This window comes from Oreochromis niloticus, linkage group LG23 (genome assembly GCF_001858045.2).
Source record: "Oreochromis niloticus isolate F11D_XX linkage group LG23, O_niloticus_UMD_NMBU, whole genome shotgun sequence".
NCBI classification, from domain to species: domain Eukaryota; kingdom Metazoa; phylum Chordata; class Actinopteri; order Cichliformes; family Cichlidae; genus Oreochromis; species Oreochromis niloticus.
The window spans coordinates 10,621,649-10,634,726 of record NC_031986.2 but is presented as its reverse complement, the minus strand read 5'-3'; the positions used below and the strand labels follow the sequence as shown (position 1 = coordinate 10,634,726).

The 13,078-nt window shown below is 40.1% G+C and overlaps 1 protein-coding gene across 2 annotated transcripts in view; it reads right to left on the bottom strand.

Moving 5' to 3' along the window:
- The window catches only part of LOC100693228 (interleukin-1 receptor accessory protein-like 1), a 319,171-nt gene that overhangs the window by 25,552 nt on the left and 280,541 nt on the right, over window positions 1-13,078 (bottom strand). The window lies entirely within an intron of this gene.

Genomic DNA, 13,078 nt, shown 5'->3' with positions numbered 1-13,078 from the left:
AAATATCTAACCAACCAACCAGCCAATCACAGGGCAGCAACTCAGTGCATTTAACCGAGTAGGTACGGTCAAGATGGCCTGTTGAAGTTCAACAAGGCCAGATTGCTTCAAGATGATGGGAAGGCTCAATAACTCAAATAGCAACTCATTACAACCAATATATGCAGAAGAGCATCTCTGTGCTTTCATGAAGATGGGCTACAGCAGCAGAAGACCACATCTCATTCCCAGTCAACTAAGAACAGGAAACTGAAGCTACAATTTGGAAACACTTAGCTGGGTCTGATGACGCTTGAATTCTAATGCAGCAGATGGTACAGTCAGACTCCAGCTTTGGCCAAGTGGCAGTGTCATAAATAATTGCCTGCTTCCTTCATTTTTCTTACATTTTAAGAAACTGCTACAGAAAGTGTTTGCCTGGTGCGGCGAGGCCGATATTGTAGACTTTTGGAACTAACTCACTCCAAAGTCTCTCCTCTCTGCTTTGGACCCAAACACATAAGACAGCGTTGGACTTTTGAGGTGCCATCGTGATGATGAAAGGCTGATTTGCTGTTTGAGCCAAAGGCAAGTGTTGAACATGAAATGTCTGATGGTGGACAGATTCTATCAATTAATCAAGAGGGATCGGCTAATGCTTTGCTGTCAAAAGTTTTTGGACTTTTGGTTGGTAAAACGAAACTAAGATACAGATTGTTTGGTAAAATTTCAGCAACATCATAACTTCAAACACGCTTTCGAGCGGGGATTCTAGCCGCCTCATTACTGACTGTGAGGTGTACATCAAAGTAGCGTCTGAAAGCTTTTAACACGTTTGATTGAGACAAAGAAACAAAAGGAACAGAAAGAATTCTGACTCAGAACGTGCAGGGCTGAAAGGGTACACATTTTCTTATTCCAGTGTTTGCAGCTCTGAAAACACAGACTCCAAATACCAACGCTAGATCAGAAAAAAACAAAAACAAAACTAAAGTCAAAAAGTCATAAGAGAGAATATTGACTCTTTAATAAAATATCTTCTTACCAAAAGGTTCACCCCAAGGAAATCTGAATTCTGTCTACAGCGTGCATCTTAAAATCCATAAATCATGACCTTGGAATTACTTCTGTCTGGGTAGAGTGCAATTCTGAGACACTGTCTGAGATAAACTATGCACTTTATACCTATACAGTGTATATCTGCAACTATTTTTCCCGAGTTCTAAAGACCAGGCATCTACAATAGACACAACCTCAGCTCAGTTCCAAGCTCTACTTTTTCCTGACATAAAGTATGTGCTAGCAACTTTTTTAGATGGTAGCATTTTAGCGCATCAGTGGAACAAAACTACATGAAGGTAGGAGCTGCCTGTCCGTGACTGCCGATAAGCAAACACCATATGAGTCATGACACATTTCCCCCATGAAAATTACTGCTCTGTTGACTCGCTGAGGCTCTTGACGTTGATTGCTTGTGACACATTGGTATGGGGATAATAGTGTGACTGTCACGATGCACTACAGCACCGACCTATCACACAACATTTTGCCAGAAGGTTTAGCGAGATGATGTTTCTGTTACAAAGTATTCCCTTTTCTAGAAATCTATATACTCTCCCACATTACAAACAGCGTGTGCAAAGAGTAGAATCCATTGCTTCGACTATTTGATCACAGTTGGTGTACTGGAGAAACACTCTGATACTTGAAAGCTTATTTTCTTTTTCTCTTGGCAGGATATTGTGTTCATTAGCATAAAATGGATTTTCACAGCCTTCTCTTCATTATCATTGTCTTCCTTGTTTAAGAGAGGAGAAAGAATGGTGTCATACTGTAGCTAAGTGGCTTCAATGACAGGCACTGACAGGAAGAGTTGACACCAAAACCCTCAAAGTGTGGAGGTATATTCTCATAAATTTGAACAAAGTAAGCACTTTTTCCAACTAAGCTGTTCTGTACAAGAGCCTGGCTCCTATTTAATAATCTCTGGTAAGAGGTAAATCCCTTTTCAGCTTAGAAATCAGACCATGTGGCTTTTCTCAGAAAAATTCAAAGCTTCAGAAAGTGAGAGAGAATAAGACTATTAATACGTGGGTCTATATTTAAGGGTGAAAAATAAAAATAACCTAAAGTTTAACATCAGCCACCAAGAGAAACAGTCTCACATGACGGCCTCATAGGAAACTTCCATGGATCACTAGAGTCATTTGGTAACATCTCACTATCGCACTATGTCAGTGGAAAAATTCCACCTCCACCATGGACATGGTGCCAGTGTTGGTGAAGAGCGTTTGAGCTTTTTGAGGACCAACTCATATTTCAAAAAGTTTGTGTGAGCACAGTATGAGATAATAATACTGTCAGATAATCATGGTGGACAAAGGCTAGGCTGCCTCTCCCAGGCACTGGTAAATTCCTTCCTCTCCAATTCCACTAAAGTCAGGTTCCCACTTTGAGCACCAGCACTTTAATAGTAAACCAGTGCTAAACAGTTTATTTATTTATTGGTATATTTCTTTGGTGTTAATGCACCAAAATGGTTATAAATGAGGCACTTTGTTGGTGGAGAAGAAATAAAATGAAAGTGAAATAGTAGAAGAAATATCAAAATATCAGGTTTAATTGATTCTAAAGTTCAAGAACTGTTGAATTTAAAAAATTCTGCAGCTCATCAGTCATAAAGCATATTTTCAATGTGATAGACATAAAAAAGCAACTGAAAAGCAGTGCGTGTATGTCTGTTCCCTAAGTTTATCAATGTGAGTGAACATTTACACGTTGGATATATCGGGCATAGTAATTTATGGCGACATTACGGCTATGTTACATGTACTGGTATGCTGTTAACATGTTACATGTACGCTATGTCAGTGCTTCCCAACCACTGTGTTGCGGCACATAGGTGTGCCGTGAGAAATGATCAGGTGTGCCATGGAAGATTATCTAGTTTCACCTGATTGGTACTCTAAGCGACCGGCGTGAGAAACAGCCAGAACAATTACATTCTCTTACACTAGAGGGCAGTACCACTTCTTGCTCCAATTAAACGGGTTGCCAACTGCCACTAAAACAGAAGAAGACGAAGAAGAAATTACATAGTCATGCTGCGAGTGAGACAACGCAGCGCGTAATAGTAATCGATGAATATTTGAAAATTAAAAGTATTCATTCTGACCTTGGTCCTACAATTCCGAGCCGGATGAAGGCCCTAGCATAAGTAGTGGTCAGAGGAAAGAGAAAAAAGGTATACTTGGGACAAACTGAGCAAATTCCGCTATGCCTGGTTCGCAGGGCTTTTTCTAATAGGAAATATGTGCCATGGCTCCAAAAGGATGGGAAACACTGCGCTATGTGTACGTTATTATTTGCAAATACATTTTGCCAAACAATTTTTACTGCAATGACACTTTAGGGGGACTAGAATGTGACACTAATCGTGCCCTGATTACTTTGTCTTACACAATGAATATAAATATAAAGAAAAATAATGTTTTTATTGTCTTTTTTTTGGTGTTCAGCTATTTCTTACATCTCCTCTAACCTTTATCACATCTCACTATATACAGAAGGAAAAAAGCAAAACATACATGTCTGTGTATCGATATGTCAGCGAAGCAAACAAGTGGCGCAGTCCTGGTAAATAATTTCCATAGTTGTCATTATCCCACTGAGATGCCCCTGTGAGTTCTAAATAACACCCCAGATATTGTCACTGGGTGGGTGCCTACATTTTCTTATGTAGTCAAGGCCGTGCATCAACATCCATATTAACAGAATTACGTGTTTAGGAGACCTCAGATTATGTAGCAGCCATGTGAGCAGGTGCATCTACAACCCAGCCTAGCTGTAACCAGACAGAGCAGAGACACTGGACCCATTATTTCTGTTCTCCAAGAAGGCACAACCTCAGCTACATGAGGTATGCTATGATGATATGAGATGGCAGGTGCTAGTAGGTAAGAAGGATGCCTACTGGTAATATCTATGGAAGTGATTACAGATGATAAAAACCATTCAAATGGATTGAGAACATAAAAAATCAGTGTTTCCCATAACAGGATACCTGACCTCCAGTCAGTCCCTTTCACAGTTAACCAGAATTAGCATTAATCAGGTACTAAACAAAACTTTGGAAAATAAAGATCAATGTCTGCTTATAAAGCCTGTTTCGGAACAACTGTTATAAACGAAAAAACAACAAGAAAACAATGCTGGTTAAAAGAGCAAAATCTGTCCTGCTGTGCTGTTGTGAAAAAAACGGCATGATATACGAGCAGATAATCTTTTTAAGGTTACCAAAATTACAGCTATTTCTAGCCCCTGTTTAATGACGCATGGGGCTAATAGCACAAAAAGGTGTGAGTGCCACTTGGGCATTTGTCTGCTGCCTGCTGCAGGGTATTTGAATATGAAAACTCATCTAATTCTTGTTGATCAATGAACAAGCCAAACAAAGCAGACTGGGAAGTGCTGGGAGGATAAAGAATAACTATAATACACCCACTGCTGCCATGGCAATATCTTACATTAGCTTTACAAAGTGCTGCTAATAATTGGTGTCCCACATAGAAATTATCACACTGCAGTGAAACTTCTTTTATTGACCATGCACAAAGAAGAACTATTAGAGGTAATCATTTTGTAGCTACGTGGACTTATAGCAGCTTCATAAAACCTAATAATGAAGTTTTACTTTTTAAGCTGGTCTCCAGCAAATATAGCAGAAAGGTTAGCTCCTGGGGTAAAGGTTATGTGAGTATATAAGGTAATTCTTTTAGGGTTTTCTCACAGTGCCTGTGAGCTCATCGTTCTCCATTGAGAGGCCAGTCGGGCAGATATGACAGGGGATCACAAGGTTGAGATATAGATCCATGCTGATGGTTTTTTAAAGAGGCGGCACCCATGTGTAACTCAACTCAGATTGAAACACTTAAGGTGTTGGCAAAGGAAAAAAATGAATCTTTGTTTACAAAAAACCACTCATACCCATCATACTTGTTACTGAAAGTCTTAAGTGGAGGACTAAGTGAGTTCCTGGAAAACAGGAACCGTGAAGTGTGAACACACCCACACATACATCTGCCAGGTCCCTGGCACATATCTCGGGGTCAAAAAAACATCTTGGTGTTTTGTGACTTAATGTTTCAAGGGGTAAATCTACCAAGGACCTGACATCAGTTTCAATGTAAACTGTTTGGAGTAAACCCCCCCCCCCACAAAAACCACAAACTGTTTTCTAACTCAGGTACACTTCGGTAAATCAGACCTGGGTTCACCTGAAAACAAGGGGGTCTGTGGCCTATGTGATGGAAAACTACAGCAGAAGTGAAAGCACACGCCACGGTGGCTGGGAGGCAAAATATTGCATCATTATTCATCTCAAATATGAGTAAACATCACATATTAGCCTGAAACACTACATCTGAAAGGTTGATTTGAATTACTGTAGATCAGAGCTGATCTGAAATGTAATATTTTATACAATGACAGATCATCCAATATGCATACGATTTGTGCTGGCATGCATGTGCAGCGCTGTTGCATCAGTAAGGGGTAGGAGTGCTCCACTTTTCAAACTGTCAGATAATGTTGGCAAAGGACTGTTATTTCTACTCTGCACAGCTGTGAGACTGGATATTCTTATGTGCAGAGCAACATTTGGGAATATATACATTGATGTGCACACTTGAAAATGTACATATGGATGTTTGAAAATTCATTTAACCAAAATCTGAGAACCTTGATACAAATTAGGTTACTTTTTAAGAATATACCCGAAATTGATGGGAAAGGTCTCCCCCAAGAAGAAGCTACCATGCGTTCAGGAATGGCTCAAGGACTCCAAAAGGTCTCCAAAGTCCCCAGAAGCTGGAAGAAACCTGATCCACCACCACACAACCTACAGAATACCAAGGATCCACTACCAATATACTGGTTCAAGGGCACCCCGGTAGCTCAGCTGGTAGATTGTGTGAGTTTGAGTCCACCCTTGTGTATTTGTTACATTTCATCCCTTCTCTGTCAATGTAGCTTTCCCCATCCACATACAATGTGCATAACACTAAAGGACACACCCACACAAGACCAGATGGTTCAGTTTTAAAGTTGTAACTAAGATTTCTGACGTCTGCATATCTAGTAGAGTTGAAACAACCCAAGCCATGTACCCTAACTGGTACCTGAAAAGACTGGAGAGAATATATCTGCCTGTTTTCTCTTTAAATCCGTGAACATTTCCCAGAGAGGCTGGAGAAGTAATTTCGGATGGAAGTCTGGGCTGCTGTACCGATACTGTTGCTTAGTGACAAGCATGGTGAGAATTACTTGAGTTTGTCAAGGTAAAGGTCAACTGGTAGGTGGTAGAAGTGCACAGGTGTGGAAACAGATTTTACAGTAAATCAAAAGACATGTTTAATTCCACGCTTCCTCTCAACATCTGGCTAGGGAACAAAGCATATAATAACTATAATAACTATGATTTTGTTTTTGCCGTTGTGTTTTATGGGGTATTTTTGGAAGGAATAGTTTGATATTGTGGTTAGATGAGAATAATTAATTCTGCACTTGGCTAGCTTAGAGGTAAACTAGCATGTGTGTAATTCTTGTCTTTCTGTTAAACTAAGCTGGTGGTTCCAACCCTAAATTCCCCATTAAACAAGTCAAATAACTACTTGTTAATGCAAATATATCAAATCAGGCACGTGGACATGGTCATAATGACCTACTGAAGTTTAAAAGAAGTATCAGAATGGAAGAGAAGGGTGATTTAGGGGACTTTTAACCTGACGTGGTGGTTGGTGTCAGAGGTTGTTTTACTGGGATTTTCCCACACAACACAACAATCTCTAAGCTTACAGAGAATGGTCTGGAAAATAGAAAATATCCAGTGAGCAGCAGTTCTCTGGGTGATATTGCTGTGTTGATGCCAGAGGTCAAAGGAGAATGACCAGCCTGCTTTGAGCTGATAGGAAGATACTGATGTACTGATAGGTACTGAAAGTACCTCAAAAAACCACTCTTTAAAACCAGGGTATGAAGAAGAGCATCTCTGAATGCACAACATGTTGAACCTTGTAGCAGAGGGGCTACAGCAGCAGAAGACCACGCCAAGTGCCACTCTACATTGTAAATACCCTGACTATACTCAGTGGTTAACTTAGCAAAGCTAAGACATCTGTTTAGCTTTGCTAAGCTAACACATCTAAACTTTAGGTCTTTCTAAGCGACTAGTTCCACCTTCATATGGAGAATTTAATAATTCTACATATATTAAAGTACTAAATCACATATGCACTGTATACACTTCAACAAAGGTTTGTATTATTAGGCTTTTATTTTCAGACGGTACTGAGCAGTGCTGAGTTTGCAGCACTAATAAGCAGAGACCGTGGACGGTGTAAGTACCCTGATTTCCCATGATATATCCAAGAACGTTAATTATAGTTAGAAAATGAAATGAAATTTTATGCTTGAACTGCTGCTCAAAAGGGTGCTCTATGCCCTTACACCGGGGGACTGAAACTTCTTCTGGTTTCAAACTTCGGCAGCACGGTCTTTAAGTCTGCATTCTGTGCTGTGTCTTCTCACGGATCCATGAAGTCATGTTCTACAGCCACAATTTTTTTTTTTATCAACCCTGAATCTCAGTGGTGAAACATTGTGCCAAAAGCTCCATTTCATGTATTACAGGCGGCCCCTTAAGGGAATACTCCTGTGTGATTAATTTCCATTTCAAAGCTAAAAGCTCATGGAATGATGTCAGCGAGTGGGTTTGAAGTGGTGCACACTCAAATGGGAACAAAAAAAATGAAATAAATAATAATGCTCAGAGGGAGACAGCATCTCACAGTGGCACACAACAAAAATATGTGTTTTTAAAAACTTGAATGCGTGTATACTCCTCATGTCTGAGCCTGCACACACATACACACCTTCAAAGTAGCTCACGGTCACGGTTTTGATTTCTTGCCTTGTTACCTCATTTGACTATCGTATGAAAGCAGGTTTCTAACTGCATGCGGTGAGCTGCTCACTATTCCATCTTCTCATCTTTATTATACCACCTACGCAGTGTCGCCACCTGCCAGCCCCCTCCCCCTCCACCTCCACAGTCCCCTTAAATCCTGTAGGCTCTAATTGGCCCGGTGTCCTTCACGACAGAGAGTGGTGCTGAGAGCTGGACGGAGCATGCTAGCAGGCTAATAGAGACATCTCGAAATGCCAGGTCACTGACTGGGCCGCTAACTCTCCTCCCAGCCTTGTCACGCTGCTTATGGTTAACCTTTTCTTTACATGGCATTTGTCGACAACAAGAATTTTTCTAGTCATACGTGCACACCGTGAAAGGGGTACATCGGGGCAGGATACGAAACACACATGCTATGTGGTTTCTGCAATACAGACACGAGCAAAAACGACAAATATAAGTTTGACAAATAAAAAGAGTGAACTATCTCTTCGCTTTTATTGATTCAAAACCATTAGTTTAATTAAATCAATCTATGTTTTTGACATTAGTTTTCAATCAGTAATTGAATTACAGCTAAAGGAATTCAGTGTATTTATACTGTGTGTTCTTGTTACCCTTATCTGAATTCCCCTGTGACGACAGCAGAGCAAAGAAACCCATTCTTAAGGATTAAGAATTTCCTCTTCACTGCTACAATTACTTCTTGCCTGCAATTTTTTTTAACCACATTCGACTGTGACCACAGTCACTGCACAAATACATTATACTCAGTGTGCATTAACTTAGAAGAGCTGTCTTTTCTTCTTTCAACATATTTACTATGTATATTTGATTTTTTTTTAGGGTTTTATAATCCTCTTCACAAAATGGGTGTAGTACTGTCTTGAGCAACCCCTCATTTCTTGCTGCAATCACTACTTATTACAACTGTACAAGCTTGAAAGTCAATATTTGGTATGACCACCTTTATTCTTCATCACAGTCTAAACTCTCTTTCTTTAAGCAGTCTTCAGGAATAGTTCTCCAGGCTTCTTGAAGGACATTCAAAGAGTTGGCTGCCTTTTGCTCTGTTCTCTGTTAAGATGGTCCCACACTCCTTTAATAATGTTTAGGTCTGCGCTCTAAGGAGGCCAATACATGACTGATAATGTTCCATTTTGTGCTTTAATGTCAATCAGTTGACACTGATTTTCAGTGAATTTCTAGTTTAATGTCCCAGTTTCCCTTCTTAAGAGAAGGGAGAACTTCTTGACAGAAACCTTTCCATTCATACAGTTTCTGATAAGGTTTCAGTGAGCAGTGGATGGATCATCTGAAGTGTCAAATGCATCTTTCAGATTGTGTGTCAGGTTTCTCTGGATTTAGTTGTTTCCTATTTCTGCAGTTTCCTCGTTGTTTTTAAGGACACGCTGCACACCATACTGAGATATGCCAGGTTTTTAGGTAATAGCTCTTTAGGAATCACCTTGCCGGTGAAAAAATGCAGTTTTACGGCTGTCAAACTGTTTTATCTTTGGTACTTTTCATGGGTTTAACTAAAGAAATGGATTGTTTTTAATGTGTTTTTGTGACAGGCTGTTTAGCAAGTACCTAAAGATACAATTGGTTCTCAAGTTGTCTGTTATGTGTAGACAAACCACTGGTTTAGCTCTTCAGTTAGCTGCCTTTCCAAAGCTTGAATGATTCCTATGTCAAGTTGCAACAAAGAAACAACACAAACATTCCTTTGAAAATGGTCAGGTATAAGGACTGGACTGTAAGTGAGTGGAAAAGCAGCCAGTGTCCAAAGAAAAGACCTTCAGAGAGCCTGGAGGACTATTGCACATGACCATTTTTTAAAACTACAAGAAAGTCTGGCTCCTTGGAAGCATAATATAAAGAAATAAAGGTTGGCTCATGACTTTTGCACAGCACTGTATATCCCGTGCTCTATCTTTATATTGATCCGAGATGTTTAATTAAACTGTTGCTATGTTCTACTAACTTGATGGTTTCCACTGTTTCGCACGTTATCTTTTATTAGTCTCGGCGGTCGTGTATTGATGATGAGGATTGATTATTCATTTAAGAAGGGTGAGCACTTTGCTCTGGATTTCGATTGACCTTCACCGCCTGAAGATCAGTGCATAATCTTGAACAAAAGTACAGCATTGGTGTAATGGTCTGCCCTTGTTAGTCCGTCAAACAAGGAAACTGTGACCTTTTCTCGGGCCTGTGATTAAGCAAAGATCAACCATGCTGCAATTTTGGCAACATCACAGACAATATGAGCCATCTGAGGCTGTAATCCACCCAGCTGACAGTATTTTACGTGCCAATTACAAACTGATTTAACTGCATGACATCAACCCACTGGTTAACTGGCCACTTCATTATGTACACTCGTTCAACTGCTCATTAAAGCAAATATCTAATTAGCCAAACATGAGCCACAAACTAAAAATATTTAGGCATGTAGACATGGTCACGAGGGTGTGCTGACTGGTGACTTTGAATGTGACATGTGTTAGTGGCAGACAGGCTGTTTGAGTAGAAACTGCTCATCTGCTAAGACTTTCAAAACCATGTCTAGTTTTTAAAGGGAGAGTGCCAAAAAAGAAAACACCCACTGAGTGAAAATTTAGAGGCAAAATAAACTGCAGATGGGAGAGATCAGAGAAGCGTGGTCAGACTTGTTTTGAGGTAATAGATCAATAAAAAAGTCAACTCTTTACCAGCAAGGTATGACAAAAGAGCATCTTAGTATATCAAACCTAGAAGCAGGATGGATCCATCCTGTCTTGTAGCAATTTAAGCTGCTGGCACAGTAAGTAGTATTTTCCAGGCACCCTGTGGGCACCCTTGTACCATTAATATGCCAAAGCTTCCTGTGTATCAGTGTTTACCATATCTATCCCCTTTTCAGAAGGATACCATCTCACAAAGCTCATATCGTACACCGATCAGCCATAACATTATGATCACTGGCAATAACACTGATTATCTCTTCATCGTGGCACCTGTTAGTGGGTGGAATAAATCAGGGAGCGAATGAACATTCTGTCCTCAAAGTTGATGTGATGAAGAAATGGGCAAGCGTATCTAAATACGGTCATTTCTAGCTCCAAAAACCCAATATGGTGGTGGCCAAATAGCTTTCAGTTTAAAGGGTTTCCTTAACCCATATGTGATGGTACATTACCTAAATCTATCTTTTATATACAGTCTATAAGTAGAATAGTGGATTTGCATCATGGCAGTGCTGCCCATAAATCTACAGCATTAGGACAGTTATTAAGCTAGAAAAGGGGTTTCTATGTGTATGTGTAGGCATATGTAATAAAGTGACCCTGCAGCTAAAGTAAACAGATCCCATCTTACTGCTGTAATGTTGTAAATGTAGCAGCAAATCTATCAAATTTCCAATCACAGGTGAAAAATAGGCCTAAAGCAGAAGCGATACCATCAGCTACACTTTAGCAATGGCACGAAATGTCTGCTTTGTTTTTTATGGCTGATCCAAAGTGAATCAATAAAAATGATTCTGGACAAGTTCCATATGTCAGTGCCGTCAAGCTAAAACAACACTTTTCACCATAGGTCCAGTTCATCGTTTAAACATGATGGAAATCCAGCTTCTCCCAGTGAACCTTTCTTTCTCTCCCTGTATAACTGCATTGCTGTCAATCATGACTGAACATTTATGATTGACAGTATTAGACGCCTACTTATTATAGGCATATAATAAAAAGAAAATCTCATTTTCTGCAAGGTGAAACTTTAAAAGTGCGACAGTTCCTGAAGCTCTATTGTTTACCTCACACGACTTGTCAAAACTAAAGGAAGAAGAGTCGCGTCTAGGCTTCATTTTTGGATGGTCAACCAGCCTCGGTTGATGCTGATATCAGAGTAAACAGACTTCTGTTTTCATTAATGAGCCAAAAACATGGTGGTCACTCGAATGGAAAAGGAGGCTATTCAGTTGGAGTTTCCATCTGTTGTGCTGCTGCTGCACTTTTGTTTAACTGATGGAGCAGTTCCTGAACTGCGCATATACAGTACATGCTGATAAAGAATGCATAGCTACCTGCATTATTAAACAGCCACATACGGCATTCATGAATATCAAATGCTCAATATGAATATTTAGATGGTAGCTTGGTAGTGAACGGTTCCCTTCATTGTTTGGTGTGTTGATGGGTGGTCACAGAGTTGTGGCAAATTGAGTTTAAATAGGTGTTTACCAGTTCAGCCTAGGGGTCCTGTGCTGCTTTTGAAGAGATCAGAAGTGACTCATGAATATATTATCGTATTTTGTTCCATTTCTGCCGCTATAATTGGTTTAATAATGGTCATATGTGCATATTTTTCTTAGATTTGTATCTTTTTGCCAAATCTGGACACAATTTTTATTATACACTATTTGGTTTGGAAAGCTCAAATTTCATGAGATCTCACTGTTTTGGGGACGCCTCCGGCTCATGCTTGATGGTGTGCAATAACCTAACTGTCTTCTGTTTTCCATTTTGCCTTTGCAGAGGTCTCAATATGGCCTGACTGAAAGTAGGCAATGTGAGATCACTAATTGGTTTCTGGACTCTGCATTTTTATACCTTAACATTTTTGTTTTGGCTGCTGTACCACAGGGTGGAGTGGCTGCTTGTCAACTAATGCTAGCAGGCTTGGTTAGCAAGCTGCATCCATAAATTGCACTGGTGCCAAGTGCAAACATAGAAACCTGCTGTTTAGTGCCAACTACTAAACTAAAACAAAAAACAAAAACTGGAGCACACACTTAGATGAGCTCAGCCAGAGCAAGCCATACAACTGCATTAAGAATATTTCAAACAGCTGGCAGCACATCTGGTGGCTAGAATTGTTGCCTCACAGTAAGAAGGTCCTGGTTTGAATCCACCTCTGTGTGGAGTTTGCATGTTCTGCCTTCATGGGTTCTCCCTGGATACTGTCACAGTCCAAAAACATGGACGGAGTTAGGTTAACTGGTGATTCTAAAGTGACCATAGATGTACTATAGTCTCTCTGTGTTAGCCGTGCAGCAGACTGGTGAACCCTGCCTCTTGACCTAGCTGGGATAGGCTCCAACCTATGGTGAATTGGATAAGCAGATGAAAATGAATGGAGGTTCCAAAA